This window comes from Oncorhynchus kisutch, linkage group LG20 (genome assembly GCF_002021735.2).
Source record: "Oncorhynchus kisutch isolate 150728-3 linkage group LG20, Okis_V2, whole genome shotgun sequence".
Lineage (NCBI taxonomy): Eukaryota > Metazoa > Chordata > Actinopteri > Salmoniformes > Salmonidae > Oncorhynchus > Oncorhynchus kisutch.
Genome location: NC_034193.2, coordinates 31,209,889 through 31,228,381, shown reverse-complemented (window position 1 = coordinate 31,228,381; position 18,493 = coordinate 31,209,889). Strand labels below are relative to the sequence as shown.

Genomic DNA, 18,493 nt, shown 5'->3' with positions numbered 1-18,493 from the left:
TTTATGTTAACTTCAAAAAGTTTTCCTTTTTAAATAAAACTATACTAAATATAATCACGTCACCAAATACTTTATTAAAACACTACTTTGCAATGAAGGTCTACAGTAGCCTCAACAGCACTCTATTGGGTAGCACAATGGTGTAACCAGAGGACAGCTAGCTTCCGTCCTTCTCTGGGAACATTGACTTCAGTACAAAACCTAGGAGGCTCATGGTTCTCACCCCTTTCCATAGACTTACACAGTAACTATGAAAACTTCTGGGGGACGTCCTCCAACCTATCAGAGCTCTTGAACTGACATGTTGTCCACCCAATCAAAGGATCAGAGCATGAATCTAGTACTGAAAGCATAATGTACAGCTAGCTAGCACTGCAGTGCATTAAATGTGGTGAGTAGTTGACTCAAAGAGAGAGAAAGACAATAGTTGAACAGTTTTGAACAAATTAATTTCTTCATAAATGAAGGAGAAGCAAGAGAGGGAGAGATTGTGTTTTTTTCCACAATCAGTTTCACTTACTTAGCTAGCAAATGCAGCCAGCTAGTTTAGCATACTCAAACACACTGCTCAAATAGAGGGATGCTATGTTAGGTAGCTGGTTATGACTATCCAACACACTTCCAAGTCAAGGTAAGCTTAATGACAAAGCGAAAACAGGTTTTAATAAATGTTAGCAAATTTATAAAAATAAAAAAGTGAAATTACGTTTTACATAAGCACTCAGACCCTTTGCTATAAGACTTGAAATTGAACTCAGGTGCATCCTGCTTCCATTGAGCATCCTTGAGATGTATCTACAACTTGATTGGAGTCCACCTGTGGTAAATCCAATTGATTGGACATGATTTGGAAAGGCACACACTTGTCTATATAAGGTCCCACAGTTGACAGTGCAAGTCAGAGCAAAAACGAAGCCATGAGATCAAAGGAATTGTCCGTAGAGAACTGGCCAAACTGAGCAATCGGGAGAGAAGGGTCTTGGTCAGGGAGGTGAGCACTCCACCAATGGAGTGCTTTTGGTCGAGTGGTAGAGGTGAGCACTCCACCAATCAGGCCTTTATGGTAGAGTGGCCAGAGAGTGGCCAGACGTAAGCAACTCCTCTGAATGCCAAGCGTCACATATGTAGGAAACTTGGCACCATTCCTACAGTGAAGCATGGTGGTGGCAGCATCATGCTGTGAGGATGTCTTTCAGCAGCAGGGACTGGGAGACTAGTTGGGATCAAGGGAAAGAGGAACGAAGCAAAGTACAGAGAGATCCTTGATGAAAAGCTGCTCCAGAGTGCTCAGGGCCTTAGACTGGGGTGAAGGTTCACCTTCCAACAGGACAACAACCCTAAGCACACAGACAAGACAATGCAGGAGTGGCTTTGGGACAAGTCTCTGAATGTCTTTGAGTGGCCCAGGCAGAGCCCGGACTTGGACATATGTGGGAAGTCCTTCAAGACTGTTGGAAAAGCATTCCTCATGAAGCTGGTTGAGAGAATGCCAAAAGTGTGCAAAGCTGTCCTCAAGGCAATGGGTGGCTACTTTGAAGAATCTCAAATATAAAATATATTTTAATTTATTTTCGCACTTTTGTGCTCACTACATAATTGCATATGTGTTTTTTCATAGTTTTGATGTCTTCACTATTTTATAATGTAGAAAATAGTAAAAATAAGGAAAAACCCTTGAATGAGTATGTGTGTTCAAACTTTTGACTGGTACTGTAGCTCTAGTCAATGCTGTTGTTTCCTTGATTGTGCGGGGACAGCTCACAGTTCACCTACAATTATAGTGAATTTGTATTTGATTTTGAATAGGGAATTTTTTATATTTTCACAATTACTTGGGTGGCACTAACTTAAGCTATACAGAATATCTCACCACCATGCATTTCCATCTCCTACTCTATCTCCTTTATTCCTTTTTCAAGCGTGCTGAGGAGCTGTCAACAGTTTAGTGAAATATAGTAGAAAGAGGAGGAAGGGAAGCGCTACTAAGATACATAATAGTAAATGCTGGTAGATAGAAGGTGCTCTTTGGTAAAAGGGGTAAATTGGTCATCAAAAAGAAAGGAGGACCAAGGTACTCTTTAGTATGGCATGTTCAATAGAAACAAAGTATTTTTAAAACCGACACGTTTCGTCTGCATGGCCTTCGTCAGGGAGTACAAAAAAATAATAATACAATGTCCTCTCTTGAACAGCTTTTCCAATTAGCCCTAATCGAAGAGGGAGTGGTTACAAAACTGATTACACACACCTAGTAAACAATACTATACACATTAAAAGTGAAATACTCCAAGCTAGAAGTATCAGAACACTTAGAAAGGTAGTTCTAACCTTAAATATGACTGGGAGAAGTCTCAAGAATAAGAAAGCAATATATTCCATAGTACACTAGAACACAGCAAAACATGAACAACAACAGTCTAAACATAGTTGAGGGCAATTGAGCAAAATTTCCACTAGATGACAGCAAATTAACCTATCACGAACCTACAGGAAGGGTGAGAAATCCATATCTTCATTTAAAGCAGGGTATTTTGTGGCCTGTAGTTTGTAAATCCCGAAACTTTCCCTTTAGTTTAACTGTTTAAGACCTTTTCACCTTTTCTAATAGAGGCTGGAATATGATCAATACCCATAGCTTGTAGGAAGGCAGAGTTGCCATGGTGTAAGGACTTGTAGAGCCTTGCCATGGGGTAGTCTTCATTGCCTACCCGTATGGCGTACTTGTGTTCTGCTAAGCGGTCTTGAAGGCGTCTCTTTGTCCGTCCAATGTAGAACACCACTGTGGACATTCCAATCTATAGATGACATGGGTGGTTTTGCAGTTAATGAAATGATTGACGTAATACTCCATTTTGGAAGCTGTGTCAACAAAATACTTATTCTGTGCAATATTTCTGCAATGGTTGCAATGGTTACAATTAAAAGAGCCCTTGGGTTTGTGGTCAAGTTTTTTGAGAGTCACCCGGAAGATAACTGTGGACTAATTTGTCATTTAGGGTAGGACATCGCTTAAAGCTTATGACTGGTTGCTCAGGAAAGACTTGGACTAGTAGTGTATCACTTTGGATGATGCCCCAATTATTTTGTATTATTATTTTGATGTTCTCTGCTTCAGCGCTGTATTTTGTAACAAAATACACTCTCTCTGATGTATCACTAGGCACTCTCCTTCGCAACAAGTTCTCTCTGTCAAGTAATCGTGCCCTTATACCTGCATCTTTCAGGACCTGAACGCTGTAGGCCCGATTCAAGAAGTGATTCTCCAATTCAGCAGATTTGACACTGTAGTCTGTTTCCTGATCACAAATTCTGTGGACTCTTTGGAATTGGACATATGGAATATTCTCTTTTAGCCTTTTGGGGTGAAAGCTGTCTGCCCTCAGAATGGTATTCCCATATGTAGGCTTCCTAAAGATTGATGTGTGCAAACAACCTTTGTCATTTTTACTAATGTCGAGGTCCAAAAAATGAATGTTATCCTTGCTGTACCCCATAGTTAGTTTGATGTTAGGGTTAATGCTGTTAAGGTATTGGTGGAAGGAAATAAGTTCATCTTCTGAGCCGGACCAAAACTGGCAAAGATCATCAATATAGCGTCCCCACCATATAATCCGGTCAAAGAAATGGATATTAGAAGGATTCAAAATGAAGTCATTTTCCCATTTACCCAAGTACAAACCAGTGTAGGAAGGGCTGTAAGTAAGCTCCCATGGCACAACCTTTGACCTGTTTAAATATATGGTCCTGAAAGGTAGAGATGTTATGATTAAGAGTCCATTCAGTCAGTGAGACAATGAATTCTGTAGGAGGCATCTCAGTTTCGGTAGGGTACTCAAGAATTGGTGCATAGCTGCGAAACCTTGTTCATGCTCAATGGTGGTGTATAGAGACTCCACATCCATGGTGACTAAAAAGGAAGCTGTACCTATACTGTTCAATTCCTTAATTTTGTTCAACACATCTGTGGTATCTTGAAGATGGGCTGGGAGTGACGTCAGAAAAGGCTTAATAAAGTAATCAATGTACTTAGAGATGGGTTCTGTCAGACTTTCATTAACACTAATGACTGGTCTGCCTGGGGGTTTTCAAGATTTTTGGAAGAAGGTTAAAAGAAGCCAGACTGCCATTGAAAATAGATGTGAACTCATTGTCTGAAATGTAGCCATTCTCCTTAGCTTCTGTGAGGATCCCTTTCAATTCAGTTTTTAGGTCCTCTGTAGGGTTGAAGGTAAGATTGGTAGAATTCATCATTGTCTAATTGACGGTAGGCTTCTGTCACATATTTGTCTTTACTCCACACTACTGTAGCACCACCTTTGTCTGCTTTTTTAACCACAATCCGTTCATTTTTGGACAATGATTCAACTGCATCGCTCTCTGTCTTAGAAAGATTACGTCGTGTTTGGTTGGGGTCAATTTTACCCTTAAACAGATTATCCACATCAAAATTCACTTTCTTGGCAAATGTATTTAGTGTAGCATTCTGGACGATGGGACAAAAAGTGGAATTGGGCTTAAAAGGTGTTTTTGAGGGAACAGAAACTGCCTGATCTGAGACACTGGCGTCTGTAGTTGGAGAGATTGTTTTGCTTGTACCAGGCCTTCATATGTAGATTCCTGTAGAAACTAAATAGGTCAATCTTTGTATTAAATTCATCAGTTGAATATGTGGGGGCAAAGGACAGTCCTTTAGACAATACCCTTATGCAATCATCAGAAAGGGGTTCTCCAGAAATGTTGATCACAGCCTTGTTCTGGTCCTGCTCCGTGTGGTTGGATAGTCTTGATTTCTTCCTCCCCCTCTGTGTTGGCCTATTCTGTCTCCTCTCCCTCTCTTGTTGAGGAACATGCGTGACTCCTCCTCCTGATCTAAAAATATAGGTAGGAGTTGGCCTCTGAGCGTCTGGGGTGATCCTCATCGTCACTGCTTGTAAAGTTGAAAGAAACAGATCTAGGCTTCCTTCTCTGCAGATGTGATTCTGAATTCTTGCGTGTTGGTTTTCTCCAGGCAAAGACCTTGCCATCTCTATAGTCTACTTAATTTCTTCTAAATTTTCTTAGCTTGTCTTGCTTCAATGTCAGAGTGAATGTGTCTACTTTCTCTTTCAAGATATCATCACATTGTGCTTTGTTAGAATTGTCACTGTGTTCTGTGATTTTCCTTTTTACTTCTTCAATTTCTGTTTGGACTACTTGTCTGTCCTTTTTAAATTATTCGATTAGAAGTAGCATTAGGTCAAGTCAAATCAAATCAAATTGTATTTGTCACATACACATGGTTAGCAGATGTTAATGCGAGTGTAGTGAAATGCTTGTGCTTCTAGTTCCGACAATGCTGTAATAAATAACCAACGAGTAATCTAACCTAATGATTCCACAACTACTACCTTATACACACAAGTGTAAAGGGATAAAGAATATGTACATAAAGATATATGAATGAGTGATGGTACAGAACGGCATAGGCAAGATACAGTAGATGGTATAGAGTACAGTATATACATATGAGATGAGTAATGTAGGGTATATAACATAAAGTGGCATAGTTTAAAGTGGCTAGTGATACATGTATTACGTAAAGATGGCAAGATGCAGTAGATGACAGAGTACAGTATATACATATACATATGAGATGAGTAATGTAGGGTATGTAAACATATTACTTGGCATTGTTTAAAGTGCCTAGTGATACATTTTTTACATCAATTTCCATATTTCCATTATTAAAGTGGCTGGAGTTGAGTCAGTATGTTGGCAGCAGCCACTCAATGTTAGTGGTGGCTGTTTAACAGTCTGGTGGCCTTGAGATAGAAGCTGTTTTTCAGTCTCTCGGTCCCTGCTTTGATGCACCTGTACTGACCTCACCTTCTGGATGGGGTGAACAGGCAGTGGCTCGGGTGGTTGTTGTCCTTGATGATCTTTATGGCCTTCCTGTGACATCGGGTGGTGTAGGTGTCCTGGAGGGCAGGTAGTTTGCCCCCGGTGATGCGTTGTGCAGACCTCACTACCCTCTGGAGAGCCTTACGGTTATGGGCGGAGCAGTTGCCGTACCAGGCGGTGATATAGCCCGACAGGATGCTCTCATTTGTGTCAATCGAACACTTGTTGAGAATAGCCTCCCATTTATCTCTAAATGCAGTTTTACCTTGTGCTCCATTAGCTGGAAACTTCATAATACGGAGGCCTCTGGGGATTAGGCCTTTCCTCCAATAGTCAGGCAAGGTGATAGAATTGAGGTCAAGTTATGTATCTTTCTCCATAAGGTGTTGCAAGTCTCTGTAAGCCTTGTTAAAGTCCATTCCAGGATTCTCTGTGGCTGTCATCTCATCTAGCAATGAGGTAGTGGTAATAATCATTTGGCCCTCTTTGTGGGAATAGGAAAATATTGTAGCCTCTTGGGTAAAATCCATAGTTTGAGTTGTAAAATGTCCTCAAAAAACACAGAAAGAAATGACTGTAGAGCTGCTTCCTCTAAGTACCACCGAAGTGCTATGCTTAACTAGTAGAAAGAGGAGGAAGGGAAGCGCTACTAAGGTACACAGTAGTACATTTTGGTAGATAGAAGGTGCTCTTTGGAAAAAGGGGTAAATTGGTCATCAAAAAGAAAGGAGGACCAAGGCACTCTTCATATAATTAATTAAAATGCCTTTAATAGAAACAACGTTTTTTTTTAACCGACGCATTTTGGCTGCATGGCCTTCGTCAAGGAGTACAAAAAAAAGAATACAATGAGTTTAGGGAAATAAGTTTAGTTGCGAAAATATGTTACTATCTATGTATCTGAAACAGCCTTCACTTGGTTTCCCAAATTAAACACTTGGTAGCTGCAGAAACATGCTTGGAGAGCCCATGGTCGGAATATCACCTGTCGCGCAGTAAGAGCATGCTCTTCAAACAGTGGTTGATGCATGAAGTGAAATAGGGGCTCTTATATTTATAGTGTAGTATATTTATTTATGCTCCACTATAAAACCGAGGTAAGAGGAAAGCGTGCAGCCTCCATTCACTATTCAAGTGCATACAGATGACATTCCTTTTTTCCCCTGTTCCTGCCCATTTGATAAAGGGCCATTCTAAATTGAATATATTTTACATATTAGTAGAGACAAGATTAAATTGAAAATAGTCTGATGGGTGAAACTATGATCACTTGATGAGAGAAAAGCTATGCAGCCTGAGGCAAGGAACAGAGCGCACACTTTCTCAAATCATTGACAGCATATAGTCGCATCATGCAGACCATATATGTTTTGATTTCTACGACATTCTAATGTTTGTATCAGTCACAACTAAAGTTGACAAATAACTCTAAATCTTGCATATAGGACCCGTTTCAAATGATGACTTTGAAGCCAGATAGCAACTTCATTTGCGTACTTGCTTAGGAATGGGAAAAATATCCTTTCTATTTATTTCAGCTAAGTTCAATTATATTCTTCTTACTATAAAATCATATAATATAATGGAATGGAACTTATAAACATATATTTTCAGATAAGGAAACAAGCCTACAGCCTATGGCATGGCCAGATAACATACAGTAGGCCAACTTGTATTCGGTTCTTTTGAAATACATTTTCTTCATATCATAATGTTTCTTTAGACATGATCAAAAGAAATAATGGATGTTTTGTGATGGTGTATATTCAATTGATTTATTGTACCTTTTTAAATGTACACTGAACGAAAATATGAACGCAACATGCAACAATTTTAAGGATTTTACTGAGTTTCATATAAGGAAATCAGTCAAATTAAATAAATGTATTAGGCCCTAATCTATGGATTTCACATGACTGGGAATACAGATATGCACCTGTTGGATGCAGAGAACTTTTAAAAAAGTAGGGGCGTGAATCAGAAAACCAGTCAGTATCTGTTTGTGACCACCATTTGCAGGGCGAAACAAATCCTTCCCGTAGAGTTGATCAGGCTGTTGATTGTGGCCTGTGGAATGTTGTCCCACTACTCTTCAATGGCTATTCGAAGTTTCTGGATATTTGCGGGACCCGGAACATGCTGTCGTACACGTAGATTGATAGCATCCCAAACATACTCAATAGGTGACATGTCTGGTGAGTATGCTGGCCATGGAAGAACTGGGAACTTTTCAGCTTTCAGGAATTGCGTACAGATTCTTGCAACATGGTGCATTATCATGCTGAAACATGAGGTGATGGCGGCGGATGAATGGCAACGCAATGGGTCTCGTCACAGTATCTCTGTGCATTCAAATTGTCATAGATGAAATGCAATTGTGTTCTTTGTCCATAGCTTATGCCTGCCCATACCATAACCCCGCCACCACCGTGGGGAACAATGTTCACAACGTTGACATCAGCAAACCGCTCTCTGCCATCTGCTCTCTGCCATCTGCCCGGTACAGTTGAAAATGGGATTCATCCTTGAAGAGCACACTTCTCCGGCGTGCCAGTGGACATCGAAGGTGAGCATTTGCCCACTGAAGTTGGTTACAATGCCAAACTGCAGTCAGGTCAAGTTTCTGTGCAAATCCACAGTTTCATCAGCTGGTCTCAGACCATCCCGCAGGTGAAGAAGTAAGATGTGGACATCCTGGGCTGGCGTGGTTAAACTTGGTCAGCGGTAGTGAAGCCAGCTGGACGTACTGCCAAATTCTCTAAAATGACGTTGGTGGCAGCTTATGATAGCTAATCCATTTTCTGGCACAGCTCTGGTAGACATTCCTGCAGTCAGCATGCCAATTGCACACTCCCTCAAAACTTGAGACTCTGGCTTTGTGTTGTGTGACAAAACTGCACATTTAGAGTGGCCTTTTTTTGTCCCCAGCTCAAGGTGCATCTGTCAAATGATCAGGCTTGGAACCCCTTACAAAATACTTTTAAACTGGCACAACTTGTCCAATTGGTGTTAATCATTGATGAAGGATTTTGAGGCTGATTCCCTGACCTGTCAATGTTTTTAATTAGCTGTTTTATGATTTTATTATACTCTTGTGAATTCTGTTTTTTTTTACTATATTACCTGTAGTTTTTCATGTTGGCTGTCTGTTATTGTGTAATGACTTGGTACTGCCTATCTTGGCCAGGATGCTCTTGAAAAAGAGATTTCAAATCTCTATGAGCCCTTCCATGTTAAATAAAAGTTAAATATATATATTTTGTCACACCTTTCAGGTGGATGGATTATCTTGGCAAAGGATACATGCTCACTAACAGGGATGTAAACAAATTTGTACACAAAATTTGAGAAAAGTACATTTTTTTGTACGTATGGAACATTTCTGGAATATTTTATTTCAGCTCATGAAACATGGAACCAACACTTTACTACTAGCTACTGTAGCTAGCTAAAAACATATGTGGGCGTGCATCATCTGCATCCTAGTACCTCCTTGCCTTTACCCTCTACGTTTAATCCATACCAAGGACAGAGGTCACCATCATCTATATCCTGACCTAGCAGTGAGAAGGTTACTTAGAATGGGTCCCAAATGACACCCTATTCCCTACATAATGCATTATTTTTGACCAGGGCTCATTTGGGATGCATACCCAGTTATCAGCACAGAGTCCACATAATAACTCTGGATTATTATTCATTACCATTAATTTCAATGACAGTAACTCACACACACACACACACACCTGATACAGTAGATACAAGAAGTGCAAAAAGAATACTGTGGAAAATCTATACTGTTTATAGACTGTGCTCATGAAATTGAGTTTGTGACACGTACGCCCCGGTAATCTACTACATGATAAGTTTTCTTGGTGATGTTTGCAGTGTGTAGGGTCACACACAGAAAGAAAGACAGACAGAGACACACACACTCTCACTATCCCCCCCCCCCCACACTACATACACACACAGTGTGGCTGGCCATCTCCTCTGACTAAACAGATGTTTCTCCCAAGCCTCCAGGCTCTGTCCATAAATACCTGTTCGAGCTCGGACAGCTTTATGGCTGACACACACACACAGTCTTGTGTCACCCTGCCTTATCATTCACTGCCTTCCCTCAAGGTCAGCACATGGCCAGAGCAGAGAATCATCACGCTAAAGCCCAACAGACAGCATCACACAGTCATCACATGTGTGTGCAAGTGCATGTGTGCATGTGAACGTACATGTAAAGCCCTGTACAAGATTCACGTGCGTACATACACTACCGTTCAAAAGTTTGGAGTCACTTAGAAATGTCCCTGTTTTTGAAAGAAAAGCACATTTGGTACATTAAAATTATCAGCAACCATCACTCCTGTGTTCCAATGACACGTTGTGTTAGCTAATCCAAGTTTATCATTTTCTAAGGCTAATTGATCATTAGAAAACCCTTTTGCAATTATGGTAGCACAGCTGCAAACTGGCGTGCTGGTAAAAGAAGCAATAAAACTGGCCTTCTTTCAACTAGTTGAGTATCTGGACCATCAGAATTTGTGGGTTCGATTACAGGCTCAAAATGGCTAAAAACAAAGACCTTTCTTCTGAAACTCGTTAGTCTAGTGAAGACGTGACTCTGGGATGCTGGCCTTCTAGGCAGAGTTGCAAATAAAAATCCATATCTCAGACTGGCCAATAAAAAATAAAAGATTGAGATGGGCAAAAGAACACACACTCTGGACAGAGGAACTCTGCCTAAAAGGTCAGCATCCCGGAGTCGCCTCTTCACTGTTTTCATTGAGACTGGTGTTTTGCGGGTACTATTTAATGAAGCTGTCAATTGAGGACTTGTGAGGCGTCTGTTTTAGAGGTTGACCGATTAATCAGAATGGCCGATTAATTAGGGCCGATAATACAGACATCTGTATTTTTGGACACTTTTTTACACCTTTATTTAATTGGGCAAGTCAGTTAAATACACACTCTTATGTTCAATGATGGCCAGGGAACGGTGGGTTAACTGCCTTGTTCAGGGGCAGAACGACAGATTTTTACCTTGTCAGATCGGGGATTCAATTTTGCAGCCTTACGGTTAACTAGTCCAACGCTCTAACCACCTGCTTTACATTGCACTCCACGAGGAGCCTGCCTGTTACGCAAATGCAGTAAGAAGCCAAGGTAAGTTTCTAGCTAACATTAAACTTATCTTCTAAAAAACAATCAATCATAATCACTAGTTAACTACACATGGTTGATGATATTACTAGTTTATCTAGCCTGTCCTGCGTTGCATATAATCGATGCGGTGCACATTCGTGAAAAAGGACTGTTGTTGCTCCAACGTGTACCTAAACATAAACATCAATGCCTTTCTTAAAATCAATGTATGTATTTTTAAACCTGCATATTTAACATGAATGTATTTTAACTAGGGAAAATGTGTCACTTCTCTAACAACAGAGTCAGGGTATATGTAGCAGTTTGGGCAACATGGCACGTTGCGAACTGTGTGAAGACTATTTCTTCCTAACAAAGACAGCCAACAGGGGATGATATAGCAAAAGCGTATTTGCGGAAAAAAGCGCAATCGTTGCACGACTGTACCTAACCATAAACATCAATGCGTTTCTTAAAATCAATACACAGAAGTATATATTTTTAAACCTGCATATTTAGCTAAAATAAATCCAGATTATCAGGCAATATTTAACTAGGTGAAATTGTGTCACTTCTCTTGCGTTCATTGCACGCAGAGTCAGGGTATATGCAACAGTTTGGGCCGCCTGGCTCGTTGCGAACTAATTTGCCAGAATTTTACATAATTATGACATAACATTAAAGGTTGTGCAATGTAACAGGAATATTTAGACTTATGGATGCCACCCGTTAGATAAAATACGGAACGGTTCCGTATTTCACTGAAATAATAAACGTTTTGTTTTCGAGATGATAGTTTCCGGATATGACCATATTAATGACCTAAGGCTCGTATTTCTGTGTGTTTATTATATTATAATTAAGTCTATGATTTGATATTTGATAGAGCAGTCTGACTGAGCGGTGGTAGGCAGTGGTAAACATTAATTCAAACAGCACTTTCGTGCATTTTGCCAGCAGCTCTTTGCAATGCTTCAAGCATTGCGCTGTTTATGACTTCAAGCCTATTAGCTCCCGAGATTAGGCTGGTGTAACCGATGTGAAATGGCTAGCTAGTTAGCGGGGTGAGCGCTAATAGTGTTTCAAACGTCACTCACTCTGAAACCTGGAGTGGTTGTTCCCCTTGCTATGCATGGGTAACGCTGCTTCGAGGGTGGCTTTTGTCGATGTGTTCCCAGGTAGAAGCGAGAAGAGGGACGGAAGCTATACTGTTACACTGTCAATACTAAAGTGCCTACAAGAACATCCAATAGTCAAAGGTATATGAATTACAAATGGTATAGAGAGAAATAGTCCTATAATTATTATAACTACAACCTAAAACTTCTTACCTGGGAATATTGAAGACTCATGTTAAAAGGAACCACCAGCTTTCATATTTTCTCATGTTCTGAGCAAGGAACTTAAAAGTTAGCTTTCTTACATGGCACATATTGCACTTTTACTTTCTTCTCCAACACTTTGTTTTTGCATTATTTAAACCAAATTGAACATATTTAATTCTATATTAGAGGCTAAATTGATTTTATTGATGTATTAAGTTACAATAAGTGTTCATTCAGTATTGTTGGAATTGTCATTATTACAAATAAAATAAAAGTTAAAAAAATCGGCCGATTAATCGTTATCAGATTTTTTTGGGGTCCTCCAATAAATCGGTATCGGCGTTGACAAATCATAATCGGTCGACCTCTACTCTGTTTCTCAAACTATACACTCTAATGTACTTGTCCTCTTGCTCGGTTGTGCACGAGGCCTACCACTCCTCTTTCTATTCTGGTTAGCAATGATCCCCAACATCTTAATAGACCTTGAAGAATTATGAAAATATTAGAGACTCACCTAAGAAGACTTACAGTGGAATAGCTGCTAAAGGTGTTTCTAACATAATACATGTTAGAAACACCTTTAGCAGCTATTCCACTGTAAGTCTTCTTAGGTGAGTATTGTACTGTATTGAATACTTATGCAATGAGTATATTTTAGTTATTTAATTTCTATCAAACAAAACAAAAATATTTCTACCACTTTGACATTAGAGTATTTTGTGTAGATTGTTGACAAAAAATGATAATTAAATCAATTTTAATCCCAGTTTGTAACACAATAAAATGAGTGGTGGTCAGGCCGAATAGATATAATCATTTATACAACGCAAATTGAAAGGCACTTTTCACAGTGATTTTAAAAATCACCTGACATTTTATTGAAATGCCTTGTTTAGGCAATTATTTATGATTCAACTGATTATGGTTTATGTATGTACAGCCCTTACCCAATGCATTACTCCATTGCCCCCCCTCCACACCCACGCACACACAAACACATTCATGCATGCACACACACACAGAAATACACACAGACTGTTTAATATTTATCTGCTGCTGTGTTACTTATTATTATCAATATTTATTGTGATTAAGTCTCTGTCTGGTTCTATCTTTCTCTCCATCTGTCTCTTTCTCTCCCTGGAGAATTTAGACTGGCATCTCCTATCAGTAAAATTGCTCATTGTTTTTTCTCTTCCATGGGTTTGAGTGTGTTTGTATTCTTTCATTTCTTATTTATTGCCTCCAATCATATTTTCAGTTCCTCTCTTTCCTTTAGCCATTGTAGCACTAATGGATTTCAGGGCCTGTCAATGTGTTTGAGAGAAACAGCGGGTGTTTGGAAAATATTTATTCACAATGGCCATTTTCTTCTCACTATTTGTCCTATTATCCTGTTCTCCCCTCCAGTCCTTCAGTATTTTACCCTTCCTTCTCTAGAAATAGTAAAATCACTCGTACATCTGAAGATACCTGTTGCAGGTGAATGGGAAATATTACACTGTAAAATGTACTTTCCGCTGTGTTTCCTGCATTATACTGGCATCAGAGTTGCTAGGTTAATACTGTAATTAGGCTTTACTGCAGGGATGCTGTAAAATGTTTTACATTAAGAAATATTATACAATTACTTGTAATGAATGAATGCATTTAATTAATTTAAGAGAAGCAGGATTTGTATTTTAAAGTATTTTACTGTAATTACACGAGATTGGTGCAAGCAGGTACTGTGTGTGTGTATATATATAACACACACACAGTACCAGTCAAAGGTTTGGACACACCTACTCATTCAAGGCTTTTTAAAAATGTATTATGAAGACACCCAAAACTATGAAATAACACATATGGAATCATGTAGTAACCAAAAAAGTGTAAAACAATTCAAAATATATTTTATATTCTTCGAAGTAGCCACCCTTTGCCTTTTAGACAGTGTAGCATTTTCTCAACCAGCTTCATGAGGTAGTCACCTGGAATGCTTTTTCAACAGTTTTGAAGGAGTTCTCACATGTGCTGAGCACTTGTTGGCTGCATTTTTCCTTCACTCTGCGGTCCAACTTATCCCAAACCATCTCAATTGGATTGAGGTCGGGTGATTGTGGAGGCCAGGTCATCTGATGCAGCACTCCATCACTCTCCTTCTTGGTCAAATAGCCCTTACTCGGCCTGGAGGTGTGGTTTGGGTCATTGTCGTCTTGAAAAGCAAATTATAGTCCCACTAAGCTGAAACCAGATGGGATGGCGTGCAAAATGCTGTGGTAGCCATGCTGGTTAAGTGTGCCTTGAATTCTAAATAAATCAATGACAGTATCACCAGCAAAGCACCCCACATCATCACACCTCCCCCTCCATGCTTCAACGTGGGAACCACACATGCAGAGATCATCCGTTCACCTACTCTGAGTCCCACAAAGACATGGAGGTTGGAACCAAAAATCACAAATTAGGACTCATCAGACCAAAGGACAGATTTCCACCAGTTTAATGTCCATTGCTTGTGTTTATTGGCCCAAGCAAGTCTCTTCTGATAATTGGTGTCCTTTAGTAGTGGTTTCTTTGCAGTAATTTGACCATGAAGGCCTGATTCACACAGTCTCCCCTGAACAGTTGATGTCTGTTACTTGAAATCTGTGAGGTGCAATCTGAAGTGCAGTTAATTGATTATTTCTGAGGCTGGTAACTCTAATGAATTATCCTCTGCAGCAGAGGTAATTATTGATTTTCCTTTCCTGTGGCAGTCCTCATCAGAGCCAGTTTCATCATAGCGCTTTATGGTTTTTGCAACTGCACTTGAAGAAACCTTCAAAGTTCTTGACATTTTCTGGATTGACTGATATCCATGGCTTAAATTAATGATGGACTGTTGTTTCTCTTAGTTTAATTGAGTTGTTCTTGCCATAATATAGACTTGGTCTTTTACCAAATAGGGATATATTTTGTATACCACCCCTACCTTGTAACAACACAACTGATTGGCTCAAACACATTAAGAGGGAAATACATTTCCACAAATTAACTTTTAACAAGGCACACCTGTTAATTGAAGTACCAGTGACTGACTCAATAGGAAGTGGTCTGAGGATGCAGATGCAGATGCTAAGCTACAGCACTGTTTTGCTTGCACAGACTAAAATATGTTCCGGCATTCTTCCGATGGCATTGTGGAGTACACCGCATTAGTCACTGCCTTCATCAATAAGTGTATCGATGACTTTGTCCCCACAGTGACTGTACCCCAACCAGAAGCCATGGAATACAGGCAATATCCACACTGAGCTTAAAACTTGTTAAGGCGAGGGGTTCGCCCCAAGGAACCCCCCCCCCCCACCGTTCAGCTGAAAAGGTGGCGCAGGGAATGCAAAAATATTCTTTAGAAATATTTAACCTCCACACATTAACAAGTCCAATACCTCAAATGAAAGATAAACACCTTGTTCATCTACCCAGCATGTCAGATTTTTTAAATGTTTTACGGCGAAAACACAACAAATATGTATGTTAGACCACCACCAAACCAAAGAAAAAACGTAGCCATTTTTTCCAGCAAAAGATAAAAATCACAAAACAGGATAAAAAAAAAAATCTATCACTAACCTCTTGAAAATCTTAATCAGATGACAGTCATATGACATGTCACACAGTACATTTATGTTTTGTTCGATAATATGCATTTTACATCCATAAATCTCGGTTTACATTGATGCCATGTTCATAAAATCCTCCAAAATATCCGGAGGAATTATAGAAAGCTACGCCAGATAACAGAAATACTAATCATAAACTTTGACTAAAGATACATGTTCTACATATAATTAAAGATACACTGGTTCTTAATGCAACCACTGTGTCACATTTTTTTTAACGTTACAGAAAAAACATTGCAATAATCTGAGACGGCGCTCAGACGTAACAATATTTCTCCGCCATGTTGGAGTCAACAGAAATACAAAATTACAACATAAATATTCCCTTACCTTTGATGATCTTTCATCAGAATGTAGTGCAAGGAGTCCTAGTTCAACAATAAATAGTTTTGTTTCATAATGTTCAATTCTAGTGTCCAAGTAGCAGCATTTGCTATCACTTTCAGCTCACATGGCCCAAAAATTACTTCTGGTCCAGGATAACTTTGCATGAAAACTTCCAAAACTTCCAAAACTTCCAAAAACTTACAGGTCGAAGAAACTGGTCAAACTAAGTGCAGAATCAATCTTCAGGATGTTATAATCATATATATCCAATAGCATTCCAACCGGATCATTCGTTTTCATCCGGGGCTGATTGCACTCAAAGACAAACACGCCACAACAAAATGGCATTATTTTGCGACACCAACTACTTTCCTTCCCATTAGGTCAAAGTTCACAGCAAATGCTTCATTACACTTTCTACTGAATGAGGAAACACTTCCTACGTCTTCCAGACAGTGGAAGGCGTAGGAAGTGTTTCCAGATCCATAACTTGTTGGGAAGGGAGGGGGCGATGACGTCAAAGTTGCCCCAACTTTCAGGATTTCAAAACTTGTTTGGAAGATTGCCTGCCCTGTGAGTTCTGTTATACTCACAGACATAATTCAAACGGTTTTAGAAACTTCAGAGTGTTTTCTATCCCATATTAATAATAATATGCATATATTAGCAATTTAGGACAGAATTTGATGCAGTTCACTATGGGCACGCAATTCATCCAAAGTGGAAATACTGCCCCCTATCTCTAACTGGGTAGATCTGCCGCTTTCATTGAGCGGGACTCTAACCCGGATGCTAATAAGAAATCCAGCTAAACCCTTCTACGAACCATCAAACAGGCAAAGCGTCAATACAGAACTAAGATTGAATCGTACTACACCGGCTCTGACACTCGTCGGATGTGGCAGGGCTTGCAAACTATTATGGACTGCAAAGGGAAGCACAGACGCAAGCTGCTCAGTGACACAAGCCTACCAGACGAGCTTTGAGGCAAGCAGCACTGAAGCATACATGAGACCATCAGCTGTTCCGTACGACTGTGTGATCAAGCTCTCCGTAGCTGATGTGAGTAAGACCTTTAGACAGGTCAACATTCACAAGATCGCAAGGCTAGACGGATTACCTGGACGTGTATTCCAGACATGTGCTGATCAACTGGAAAGTGTCTTCATTGACATTTTCAACCTCTCACTGATCGAGTCTAATACCAACATGCTTCAAGCAGACCACCATAGTCCCTTTGCCCAAGAACACCAAGGTAACCTTCCTAAATGACTACTAACCTGTGGCACTCATGTCTGTAGTCATGAAAGGCTGGTCATAGCTCACATAAACACCATCATCCCAGAAACCCTAGATCCACTACAATTTGTATACCGCCCAACAGATCCACAGATAATGCAATCTCTATTGCACTCCACACTGTCCTTTCCCACCTGGCCAAAAGGAACACCTATGTGAGAATGCTATTCATTGACTACAGCTCAGTGTTCAACACCCAATTGCCCTCAAAGTTCATCACTAAGCTAAGGACCCTGGGACTAAACACCTCCTTTTTTGCAACTGGATCCTGGACTTCCAGACGGGCCACGCTGCCATGATGATCCTCAACACAGGGGCCCCTCAGGGGTGCGTGCTCAGTCCCCTCCTGTACTCCCTGTTCACCCACGACTGCATGGTCAAGCACGACTCCAACGCCATCATTAAGTTTGCAGACGACACAACAGTGATCACCGATAACGATGAGACAGCCTATAGGGAGGAGGTCAAAGACCTGGCAGTCTGGTGCCAGGATAACAACCTCTCTCTCAACGTGATCAAAAAGGAGATGGTTGTGGACTACAGAAAACGGAGGACCGAGCATGCCCCCATTCTCATCTATGGGCTGTAGTAGAACAGGTTGGGAACTTCAAGTTCCTTGGTGTCCACATCACCAACAAACCTGGTCCAAACACACCAAGACAGTCGTAAAGAGGGCAGGACAACTCCTATTCACTGAGAAGATTTGGCACAGGTCCTCAGATCCTCAAAAAGTTATACATCTGCACCATCGAGAGCACTGGTTGCATCACTGCCTGGTATCGCAACTGCTCCGCCTCTGACCGCAAGGCACTACAGAACGTAGTGCGTACGGCCCAGTACATCACTGGGGCCAAGCTTCCTGCCATCTAG

General features: G+C 40.3%; 1 protein-coding gene across 1 annotated transcript in view; it reads left to right on the top strand.

Annotated features, from left to right (window-relative positions):
- LOC109865854 (cadherin-23) overlaps positions 1–18,493 on the top strand; it is a 555,430-nt gene that overhangs the window by 310,051 nt on the left and 226,886 nt on the right. The gene's annotated exons all lie outside the window — the stretch shown is intronic.